This window comes from Oxyura jamaicensis, chromosome 8, assembly GCF_011077185.1.
Source record: "Oxyura jamaicensis isolate SHBP4307 breed ruddy duck chromosome 8, BPBGC_Ojam_1.0, whole genome shotgun sequence".
Taxonomy (NCBI): Eukaryota; Metazoa; Chordata; class Aves; order Anseriformes; family Anatidae; genus Oxyura; species Oxyura jamaicensis.
Genome location: NC_048900.1, coordinates 22,644,581 through 22,656,630, shown reverse-complemented (window position 1 = coordinate 22,656,630; position 12,050 = coordinate 22,644,581).

Here is a 12,050-nt window from a genome sequence, read left to right as displayed (position 1 = left end):
ACACACTTGGGTGAGTCCAGCAAAAGGTCATCTGGTCCTGCTGGTGGGCTCTGAGCTCCAGCACTGTCATGTGTGAGCATCACAGAGAGCTTAGGCATATGTGCTCAGGGACGGGGGGTAGTGCAGCCTTTCATCTCATTTTCCCATGGAGTGAACAACACCACCAACCTTAGAAATCCAGGTTAGGAACATTTTGGTGAACAACAGTCCCCACTGACCTGCCTTCTGCTGTGAGTAATGTCCCCAACTCTGCAACAGGAGCAGCCAAAAGGGACGTGCCCATGCCTCAGCCTCCCCAGCTGACAGCTGCATGTAGTTGCTTGCAGGAGGATTCCCAGTTGAGAGCTGTGGGTCTTATTTAGCTGGAGGAGAGGGAGGTTTGGGGAGCCCACCAACACAGAGCAAGCCTTTCTTCCCAGTACAAGCATTACAAGCCAAGTGAGTAAAGGGTTTATTCACAAAACTTCTGGAGATTTCTTCTCTTCACTCCTGTCCCAGATGATGATGAAAGATAAAATCTCAAGCTTCTGTGAACTGCAAATGAAATGGTATTAAAGCAAAACCAACTGGTTTGAACCAATTAAAATGTTTTGTTTCAGTAGTTTCTGACCATGCTGTTAATAATCAGATTAATTTGCGGAACAAGGGTGTTTCAAATTGCAAAACTAAAAATCTCACTTGTTAAAGTGGCACTTTTCAAGAATTTCAGGGCTGTTTTTAATCTGAGACATTTGTCAAAGCTGTTCTTTTTTTACCCACAAAAAGTTTCAGCTTCAATACGTCTGCCACACTTCTGACAGAGAGAAAAGCAAGGCTGCCCTTGCTGGCTCAGTCATGGCCCAAAGCTGGTGGGGAACCAAGGTCAAACCCAAGGTCACTCTCTATGTCAGTGTCACATCAAAGGTTTGAAGCTATCGGACAAGTCCTGGATCCCTCACAGGATTTCGCTTTCGGTTTTCACCTGGATTTTGTTAATGCCTTAAAATCTGCAGCCCATCTTTCATCTCCAGGCATAACATGCAAACCACATTAACTTCTAAAGAGATTAATGGGGCTGTGTTGTACGAGAGCTGGTGGTTTCCACTTCATTTGCACCGCTGATCCAGGTGACTTCTTCAGCATGCTCCATGATCGACCTACCTGGGCAGCTTGGATGTGACTGGAATGACAAGAGAGCCTGTGGCAGAAGACAAACCTCCTTAGTCCTGTTGTTATTGCTGAGGTAGAGCACATGACATTTCTGCTCTTCCAGACACCAGCTCGGAGCCCTGAGTACTGTTCCAACAAATGATGCTTTGACACCTGAGGTATTGCAAGAGGATCCAGCACATTCAGGTTCCCGAGCAAACAGCAGAGCAGTGTTCACTTAGGAAAGAAGTTGGAGAGATGTAGCAGTGGCGTAAAGAAACCTGCACATCTGAGGTCACAGACAGCTCTAGGATTCCAGGAAGGTATCCTGGGAAAATCCTGGGAAGCAGCATGGACAATCCTAGAAAGCAAAGGGGAAATTTCTAGAAAGCGATGTGGAAATTCCTAGGAAGAAACATAAAAAGCCTTGGAAAGTAACATAAGAATTTCTAGAAACATGATGATCTATGACTTGGAAGGAACCTGAGAAAATCCTGGGAAGCACTCCAGGAAAATCCCCCCAAAATAAATAAATAAACCAAAGAAGAAAATCCAGGTTAAGTGAAGTGGAAATTCCTAGAAACCAAGATGAAAATTCCTAGAGAGCTCCTTGCAAGATTCCTGGAAATCATCCTGGGATGTTCCTGAAAGCCAAATAGGCAATTCCTTGAGAGCACCTGGGGACACTCCTAGAAGGCTGGGGGCAAATGCCTGGAAACCTCCTGCCCCAAGGCAGGGTCAGCTCTGGGGTCAGACCTGGCTGTGCATGGCTTTGTCCAGCCAGGTCTTAAAACCTGGACAAGGATCACACAGCCCTTCTGGGCCCCGTCCTTCTGCTTGACTGGCCTTGTGGGGAAAAACTTGTGCCACAGAAAGAGGATACATAAAAAAGAAAAAGTCTGAACCTCTCCTGTTCCAGCTGGTGTCCATGGCTACTCATGCTCCCACTGTGCCCCCTGTGAGGAGCTTGACTTGATCTTCTCTATATATTCCTGCACTCTGCTCTCACAGCCTCCCATCCTCTCCAGCAGGCGCTGGGCCTGCCCACCTGCCTCCCAACTTGCTGTTTTTTTTTTTTTCCATGCCTTCCTCAGATGCTGCTTCTCAGCCCACTGCTGCTCAGGAAGAAGAAAAGATCACAGAGAAGTTGGTGGCATCACTTTGGTGATGTTCCTCTCCCCAGCGTGGCAATTATCTCCAATAGGCCTCACTACGTCTGATTGCCTTCCCTTTGCTTTCATGCCTGACACTTCAAACATTGGGGGTGGTAAAGCAGGGAGGCTTTGGTTAATTGAATGAAATGAGGACTCCAAAAAATGGATTTGCCTCATCTGGAAGGTCCTGGTCTGCCTGTCCCCGTCACAGTGCCCAGCCTCTGGTAGTGCTAAGGAGCATGAATACCAGGAGAGAGGATGCACAAATGCAGGCGGGTGCCCTCAGTGCTGGATAGACCCCAGTGGTGCTGAAGGCACCTCACAGGGAACTGGATTCAGCATCCCCACGCTCAGCCTCCCCCACACCACCTGCGGAGCACGCCGGGCATCTCAGCAGGATGGTGGCTGCTCTCCAAGGGAATTCCTGCTCTCGCAGCCTGTACGTTTCTGCCTGCAGGATGACAGCTGCTGCTAGGGCAGAGCCATGCACGCCCACAGGCTGGCTGCATGATGAAAACAAAACCGCCCGGATCCTGCAGGATGGTGTTTTTATCACCTGGCTTGTGGCTGCTGCCGTGGGACTCTCCTTCAGGGAGATGTTCCAGCACTTCTGCAAAATAAATAAATAAATAAATAAATAAATAATAAAAATAAAAAAGGAGAAATTATTACGGAGCCCAAGCTGCTGTGCAGTTGAGAAAGCAGATCAATGCATCTTCGGCAGATCAATCACTGTCCTGGGCAAGGGATTTCTAGCTGGAAAAACTCCCCTGCTGGGCCATCAGTAGAGCACCCTGTTCTAAATCAGGGCCTCCAGCTAACAACAGCGCTCTACTTGATTAATGCTGATTAGCCCTGCTTTGCTTGGTGTGTTGATTAAAAAGCAAGGTTCATTTCCCAGGTTTCCTTCCCAATCACATTCCCTGATTTCTTTTGGCACCTCCACAGCCTCTTAATTCTTCAGTCCTCCAAGAAGCTGATCAGGCAAGGACAATGCTGAGGCACCAGCAAACAAAGGTCAGATGTGAGTTGTGTCCTGAGGGAAGCTCTGTCCCACGCCGTGTTACTCCATATGGCAGGCTGACTGGTGGCATCTTGACCTTAAAGTGTTATGTAGGGACTTCAAATGCAGATAAACAGCCAATGCCACTCAATATTTCCTTACATCCCAGGCTCTGGGCCTTCCCAGACACATCTGCTTGGTTCTCACCAGCTCCGGAAGCAAAAGGGCCCATGTTGCCTCTTCTCCAAATTATGATCTGAATTCCTCTAGGAATGGCTTTGTGGGTTTAGACCAACGGCCCACCCATCCTGTGCAGTGGCTGCAGCAGATGCATATAAAGCAGCAGAAACAGGGCACATGCAAAGTGGTCTTGACTTAAACTTCTCAGCTTTGGTGATGTGTGCTTTGAGGTTTCATTGTCTAGAAACTGTATTCATCTCACGGGGTTTAGCAGCCACGGCTTTGTCTAATCCCTCCCCGAACTCACCCCGGCCTCCACAGCATCCTGTGGAAATGGGCTGGGCAATTTGATTGCTCTTCATGGAAAAGCTACTTTCTTGTGTCTGTGTTAAGTGTACAGATTGCTTGCTTTCAGAAGCACCTAATTATGAGGAAAATACAGTGATCCTTCCTTCCCTCTGTGATATAATATTATAGGCCTCTGTCACTGCCCCTTTAGGCACTTCTTGTTCTAGCTGGGGACTCCTACCTTCATACAGAAATGATTTTGCAGCTTATTGGAAGTTGTTTTAATAAAACAACCAGTGCTCAGGAAAATGAAGTTCCCATTTCCGCCTCTGCTTCACAGTGAGAAAGTGGGAATTCAGAGCATCCTTAAAACACAGCCGAGTAAACAACAACTCGGCACCGAGAGCAAGGAGTTAATCTGACATCTGAATATTCCCTGCTATTAAATAAGACGAAGACTTGCCTCCTTCAGCTCTTATGTAAATAGAACTCATCTGCGATGCAGATTTTATTAATTAACTGGCAAATCGAGAAAACCCTAATAGGCTGTAATTGAACTCCGCGTTGATGATGGATGAGGAGACACTTACAGGCCAGCCGCTGTGTCTGCGCAGCCACTCCTGGAGGGGCTGCCGTCCCCTCTCGTCCTCACAGCACAGTCTGCAATGTCCTGAGCAAAATCAAGGAGCTCCGAGGGGCAGACACGTGCACTGATGGGATACCCGGCGCATTTACCTCCTGAGCCACCTTTCCCCAGCAAGGCAGCACTGGTGGAGCTCAGAGGGAAGGGAACGGAGGCATCGTGGAGGTAGGGGATGAAGGAAGCAACCACCTGCACGGATGCTTTGTGATTCCTGTTGGGGAACTAATTTTGCTTTTATTTTGACGGAGAAACAGTGAGGTGGCAGCGAGGCGCCCGCCCTTGGAGCTGCTGAAGCCTGGGTTTGTCTCTGCAAGGGAAGGGGAAGTGGCATTTGAAACAGTGAGATGTGAGAAGAGTCTCATTATTGCTCTGGATGGCCCCTTCATTAGAGGAAAACATGGTATTTAATGAAGGGGAAAGAAAACAGGAACTCCCTGCTGGGTCCAGAAAGGCTTCTCTTTTCAGCTCTGGTCTTGCTTTTTCTTATTTGTGGGAGTGAGGGAGGCTGGACAGATCCATCCCCATTGTGCCCGTCCCTGGGTCTTGTGAGGGGTGCTCCAAGGCCACCCCAAACCAAGATCTCCCTGTAGACAGCAACCCACAAGTGCCATCCCTGCTGCACTCCCCAGCTTTGGGGCACCTCCACATGCCCACACTCAGGTGGTCAGAGACAGGGACGGGGTGCTGAGGGCTACCCCTCTCCAACCATACGCCATGTGGACGTAGTGCTTAGGGACATGGAGAAGTAGAAGAGTTGGTACTGTTAGTGTTAGGTTGATGGGTCCACCTGGTGATTTAAAGCTATTTTCCAACATAAATGATTTTATGATTCTAAGATTCCTTTTTTACAAAAGGGAAGCTGAGGCATGGGAGATGTGTTTTCCATGCTCAGCACCAAGCCTGAAGACCACATCTCATTAAAGAGAACATTTTCCTCTTGAGCTTCCTTGCAAAAGGCCCACAGATTACCATGATCTTTCTCATGATTGCCTTAACAAACTCAATATGGGATTCACACATCAGGCTAATTCCTCCCTGCTAGCAGCAACAATTTGCTCTCTCAATGACACCCCACGACGTTTTCATCACGGGAAGGCAGAATGTCTGCCCTTCCCCTTCCTCCTCTCCCAGTAATTGGATTTTCTAGCAGTGTGTCAACAGACTCCAGGAGAAGAACCGGCCCACATTCCGTTTGCTGGGACGAGTCTATCTCTGCTAGGAATTGAGATGAAAGGAAGCTGGTTTCTATCCCAGCATAAACAGGCGAGAAGTGGAGCATGAACAGAGAGAAGACAAGCAGAGAAGCAAGCAGTGTAATTTCATTCTGGGTCTCTGCACCCCAGGCTGTCCTTTACCACCACTCATGACTGATAACCTTCACTTGGGTCTCCAGACGGGGTATTTTAGTTTCAGAGTCTCACAGACATGTGAGACCTTTTTCCTGCTCTTGCTGCTTTGCCCTGTGAGCCAGAGCCTTCATCCTGGGCCTTCGTGCATTATTTACCCGACCGCAGAGGCCACAGCGCCTAATAAACCCCATCGCCGGGGCCTTCCAACTGAAGGAGCAAGTTTCCTTAAATTACATTTCCAGCGAGTATCTCTGCTAATTAAAGATTATGAAACGAATTTACCATTGCTTCAATTAAAATCCATTCACAGCTAATACCTTCCTCTTCTCAAACGTTATTTATTTACCGAGGGCGGGGAAGGAAGGGGCTGCGCTCGGAGTCTCCAGAAGTTCTCTGGGTTGGGAACAAGCTCAGCTCTGCCTCGTTTCGGGGAACGGGTCCCTGGAGAATGCAGGCTGATTGCAATCTAATTTATGGCATTCATCAACATATGAATTAATGCTGGGGTCTCAGATAGGAGATCTCTCTATTGCTCCCTACCCCCCTCGTGAAGGCTTTTCTCCCGCATCCATGTTCCCTTCCCTCCCGGCACCGCTCCTCTCCTTTGGTGCAGAAGCAGCCTAGATTTTGGTTAGAAAATGGGCACTTCACCTGGCTTTCTGTGACTGAATTAAAGCCAATTGAAGCCAAGGAGGGACTAGTCCTTGTTCTGTGTAAGCTTGAGACCTGCTTGGCGGCTGTCTGCCTCAGTTTCCCCATCTGCAACCCAAGGATGCGGCTCCTGGCTCCCCTCTGAGAGCCACAGGGAGATAAATCTTTGCTGTGGAGCCCTGCGTGCAAGCCTTCAGAAGGCTTTTCTGTGTTTTCCTATGGCTCATCTGTGTTGTTCTTGGTTTTGACCTTGGGCAGAGCTGGACAAAAGAATAATTAAACAAAGTCACTTGTATTTTGGGTGCTGCTTGGACACTTGGTAAAGAAAGCCTAGAACTGCAAGGTCTTCTTCTGGTTGCAGCCGTTAACCCCCAGAGAAACTGGAAGCCCTGGAGCTTTTGACAGCAAAATAAATCATCAGCAGCAGTGGATGGAGGGCCATGTGTCTGCTGTCTGCCTGGAGGCAGGCACGGGCAAAACACGACAGCAAAACAAGTCTGAGGCCACAAAGTCAGTCTGAAGCACGCCTTGGGGCAGGAGAGGGAGGGCTGGGAGCACCCTGAACAGGTAACACCAAAGGCAGCTGTGGTCCAGGATGGGAGCTATCAACCTCTGGTGCCTGATGGCCAGGGTCAGCCCCCATTCCTCTGGGGCACAGCCCCACACCAGAGCTGCTCTGGGGACAGAAATCCCAATGTCTGTGCTCTCACACCACTCAGATCCCTGGGTCGGGTCTGGGGAGAAGGTCTGGGTGCACATTTGTCTGAGCCCAGCACAGTGAAATGGAGGTGCTGCTGCTCCATGTCCCGCTTCTCCTCCCTGAATGGTCTAAGGGTGCATCAGCATAGTGCTTGGCACTTCTCTCCTCAGTGGATGGATTTTCACTTCTCCCTAATGAACAAATTACGTCTGTCCGAGATAGCAGCTGTGGGCATTTAATGCCTTCACAGTGACAGGGTGCAGGAGGCAAAGGGTCTGCGTGGTCTATGCAACAAAACCATCCACTGCTCGTTGCAGATTTCATTTTTGCTCTTAATTCAGCCTTCTTCTGGGTTTTCATCTCCTAGAAGGGAACATTTATTTGGTGGTAATGGGCAGGCAGACTGGAAAGTACAACGTGCAGCACTTTAGTCACAATGTAGTAAGGTGGGTACAGTCACACCTCTGGTTTCTATACTTGATAAACACATATTTTTGACTTCTGCTAGGTCTGCTCCTGAGTTTATTCTCTCCCAAAGTAATCCCACATGTCGCTGCCACTGCCAACCCCAGCTGCCTGCTGCTGACCAGAGAAGCGTTGCCGCTGGAGGTGGAGCACTCGGGGCAATGTCCCTGCTGCGAGGCAGCAGAGCTCAGCCCAGAGCTTCTTCATGCTCCCGTCCCTCAGGCCGGAGCTGCTGCTGTCCACGAGGAGCTGGCTGATCTTGCCTGACCTGAATGAGGAAAATTGCCCTCCAGTTTCAGTGTTTGGTCCAGAAGGGCTGCGTCCACACCTTTCCCAAATTCCAGGACCCAGCTCCCTGTAGAAGCTGGATGCACCCACCATTCCCACACATCTCTTTGGCACACAAGATGTTCTCCAGGACATTACCCACTAGAAAACAAGCACAGGGCAAAATTTCAGCCCCTCTCTGCCATCAGCTTCCTTAATGTCAGCGTGCCTGGCGTGTACGGGGCAGTCTGCAGGCACAGCAACAGCCCCGCAGGCAGCAGCGCGAGGATCAGGCAATGCACTGCGTGATGCTGAGCTGAGCCAGTGCCTGGGAAACAGCAGGTAAGGGCTATGGAAGGTGGCAGGGACAGGGCAGGGCTGGAGCACGATCTGCAATGCAGAAGAGAGCACTGCATCACCTCCCAGTTGCGGTGGCAGATCCATCAGGATTCACGGAGTGTGTTTGCAACCCGCCTGGCAGCCCAGCTGCAGCTCAGATCAACCAGCCCAGCCCTGCTGAGATCTTCCTCCACACCTGAAACACCAGCATGGCTTTGCAGGCCCCAGGCTGGAAGCAGGTCTTGCTCTGGGAGGTGGAAACACAGGAGGAAAGACTTTGTAAGGGACGGAGGGGAGACACGTGCACTGCTGCGTCTGCCGGGGAATGAGCCTTTGGGGAGGTCTCTGTTTATGTTCCTCCTGCAGTGATGGGAAAGTATTTCAGCAAAATAGGTTAGTTTTCTATTTGCTTTGCAAAATTTCTGCAGAATTCTACTTTCCCTGCTACTGTTGTTGACATTTACAGTTTCCTCCTGGAGCCAACGCATTAGCATCTGGACAGACCCCCCAGCCCTGCCCTGTGAGACTCCAAAAAATTCAGACAGGGTGTGTGTGCCTTCAGCTTCTGCTGCCCTACACATCCAGCCTGGACCACAGAGGAGAGAGAAGATGTACAGACTGGCAGCTTCTCTCTGCAGGTCCCTTCAAGGGGTCTTGGGAGGTGCTGGACAGCAGCAGCTGGGCTCACCTTTGTGCTGGGTTCAGGATAGCCAAGCTGTGAGTGGAGAGGGCACAGACACAGAAAACCCAATGCTCTCCCACCTGCTGAGATGATGCCTTTCTGTTCTGTTGCCAATAGCTATTAGATTTGCCCATAAATAAGCCCTGTAAGTAATATTCAGCTATTTTTATCTGTGCTGTGGCCAAGCAGCACTCTCTAGGTCTGCAAAAAGAGCACAGATTTCCCTCCTCCCACCTCACCTCCACAATTACCGTTTAGGTTTTCACGTGGGAAATGCTCCCCTCTCTCTCATGAACCTTTTAACGAGGGATGTATTTCTGTGCACGTCTTCAGCTTCTCAAATCCACTGACATGTTTTAAGGTAGGGAAGCGATGGAGAATAAGCCAAGCTGGCCGTGAGATGGTGCCACTTGCAGAGCAAAAACCCCACTTTGTTTACCAGACAGCAGACAGGGAAGTGCCTTCCTAGGCACTGTACCGGCATGTTCACGGTGGCATTTATTATTACAATCTGGACTGCTTCAGCTTTGGCTGCATGAATAATACAGCATTAAAAAATATGTTTTAAGTATTTTTTATATATAGATAGATAAAGATAGCTCATTCTGATTCATCAGCTAAAAACTGCTGCTGTTCCTTGTTTGTTTGTTGGTGGTTGTTTTTTTTTTCCAGGCAGAAATTACTGAGTAAAAGGAGAGGATTGGAAATAAAGGGTGAGCCTGTATTTCATGACTTCTTGTCATGCAGGACGGTGGCTGACAAAATGTTGGGACCTCAAGACCGGGTCTGGAGTTGGTGTGGGGGTGAAGGCACTGCTCTGTGTGCCCAGCGCCACAGGGAGAGCATCCGAGCCTGCTGCTGGCTGGCTGTAAATGTGGGCCCCGTCCTGCTTAGAGCTGAAACCCGAGTGGTTTGACGTTCTCTGAAAAGTCTCCCTCAAAACACAGATGGACAGAAAGGACGTGAAGGCGCTGCAGGAAGGGCTCGCCCCGATACCTCTCCACCACTGCCTCGGGTGCCACAGCCAGCCACAGGGCTGGGAGCACGGACAGATCTCCACCGGGCACGTGGCATCTCCACCGGGCATCAAAGTCACATCCCAGTGATCAGTTTGATCCTGCCTGCATGGAAATAAAACACCGGTTCTGTCACTAGAGTTACGCAGAGAATACGACATCAAATATAAATACCAGGGAAACAGCCGAAACAAGCACTAAGCATCCATCACGAGGGACAGGACCTTTCCTGACCCACTAAAACATTATTTGTTCTTGTTCCCAGAGGCCAAAACACTGCTCTTCTGCATGAGATATGTGTGTCTTTGTATATGTGTGTATCCCTAAATTTGATTTGTCCAATTGCATTAGGACAAGCAGCTAATTCTGAAATTCATTTTGCTCCCATAATCAACCCCTCTGCCAAATGGCATTTGGGTAGAATTGTGGAGATTGTGATTTTTATTTAAAGTGATTTATTGAAATCATTAGTAATGTTCCCTAAGTGGAATCCATGGCAATCCTTTTAATCTTCCCGCCATCACGGGAAATGCAAACATATTTTTTTTTAATAACAGAGAGTTTGAAATATAAGGGTATTAAAACCTGCTCTTTTATATTTCTCCCTGCTCTCTCCCTCTGTAATGGGATGGAAATCGTAATCACGGAAATAAAGCCTCCCCTTCAGAGAGGAGATGCAGAGGGTGTGTAATGAACAATTAAGCATCTATTTAGTCGTTTTGAACTGGTACGGGCATTAACGGCAATGAAAGAGGCCAACTTTACTTTCACTGCAGGGAAACACAAGGGGTGGAGGAGTTTTGATATTATCGTAAGCTCTTAATGAATACAGCACCTGCAGCAGACCTTGGGGCTCCCCCAAGTGCTTCTCCAGCCCCTTCTCAGCACAGCCCCACAAGGAATGGGGAAACCACAGCGGGTTGCTCCCTGTCCTGTTGGAGCAAGGCGTGGGCTGCTGCCACCAGGTCCCCAGGTAGGTGGGAAGCCTCCAGGTGATGGCTCACCTCATCCAGCGTGCTGCTTCATGGCTGTTTTGCCCGTATCACAAGGGGCAGAGCCCCTGACCCAGCCACCCAGGACTCCAACCCAAAGTTGCCCAGCTCCACCCCCACCTGGGAATAAAAGGGCGGTGGGAACCCACCCAGGACGGTGGCACCCCAAGCCCTGGGTAGCAGCGAGCCATGGGGACGGCTCAGCCCCTCTGGATGCTCTCCCTCTTCCTCGGGCTGATGTGCTGGTGGTGTCATGGCAACTGGTGAAATACAGCTTCAGAGCAGCGTCAGGCCCCGAGGACAGCGGGCAAGCCCCATGGGTTGCCCTCTCCTCCTGGGGACCCCAGCCAAAAGAGCAGGGAAAAGCCAGGCTGCGCCACGGCACCACTGTGTGTAACTCAAAACTCACCTTGCATTGAAGAGCTTCTGTAAAGAAAATAAATCTTGCCACATTTTCCCTCTTGGACAGATAAAATTGGCCTGGCAGGTCACTGGGACCTAGCCCGTGCACGAGGGTGGGGCAGAAAAGCCTTTCCCTCCACATTTCCTTTGCTCCTGGGCTGGACAATCCATCCATCACCCGCCTGAGCCCTTGTGATCTCACTGTAAGGGTGAGCCATTTCATTTTTTTCTCTACCTTCCCAACCTAAATGCATCTGGTGGCACTGCAGCTGGTTGGTAGCACAAGACAATATGTGAATCTTTTGCTGTTACTTCTCAGAAGCCCCATTTGGCTGCATTCAGGCCTAACGTAGTGATTTCCTTGCCCTCACAACAGCTATTTCTTACACGGTGAAGCTGCACACACACAAAAGTAGATGTGAAAAATGGGGCTGAGATTTATTTTCACCTCCAAATACAGACAGACAACTTGCCCTCTCTAAGATTCCCCCTGTTTGAATAAAACCTCAGTGCCTTCCAACAGAGCTGGCACCCTGGCAAAATCCCATTGCCGAGGTGGATAGAGGAGATCTGTATTTGTAGGCGATCCGGACAGGCTTAAAACCAGCACCGAGGGGACCAGCCCGGCTCTTACCAAGCTCACCGGGCAGGGGGACACTGAGGGGGCTCAGCTCCCTGCGAGCCCCAAAACTTAGCCAGGCAGGGGCTCAGGGGACAGCACTGGCACCGGTGCAAGGGCTCAGAACCCATCCTGCCCTGGGCACCCATCCTGCCCTGGGCACCCATCCTGC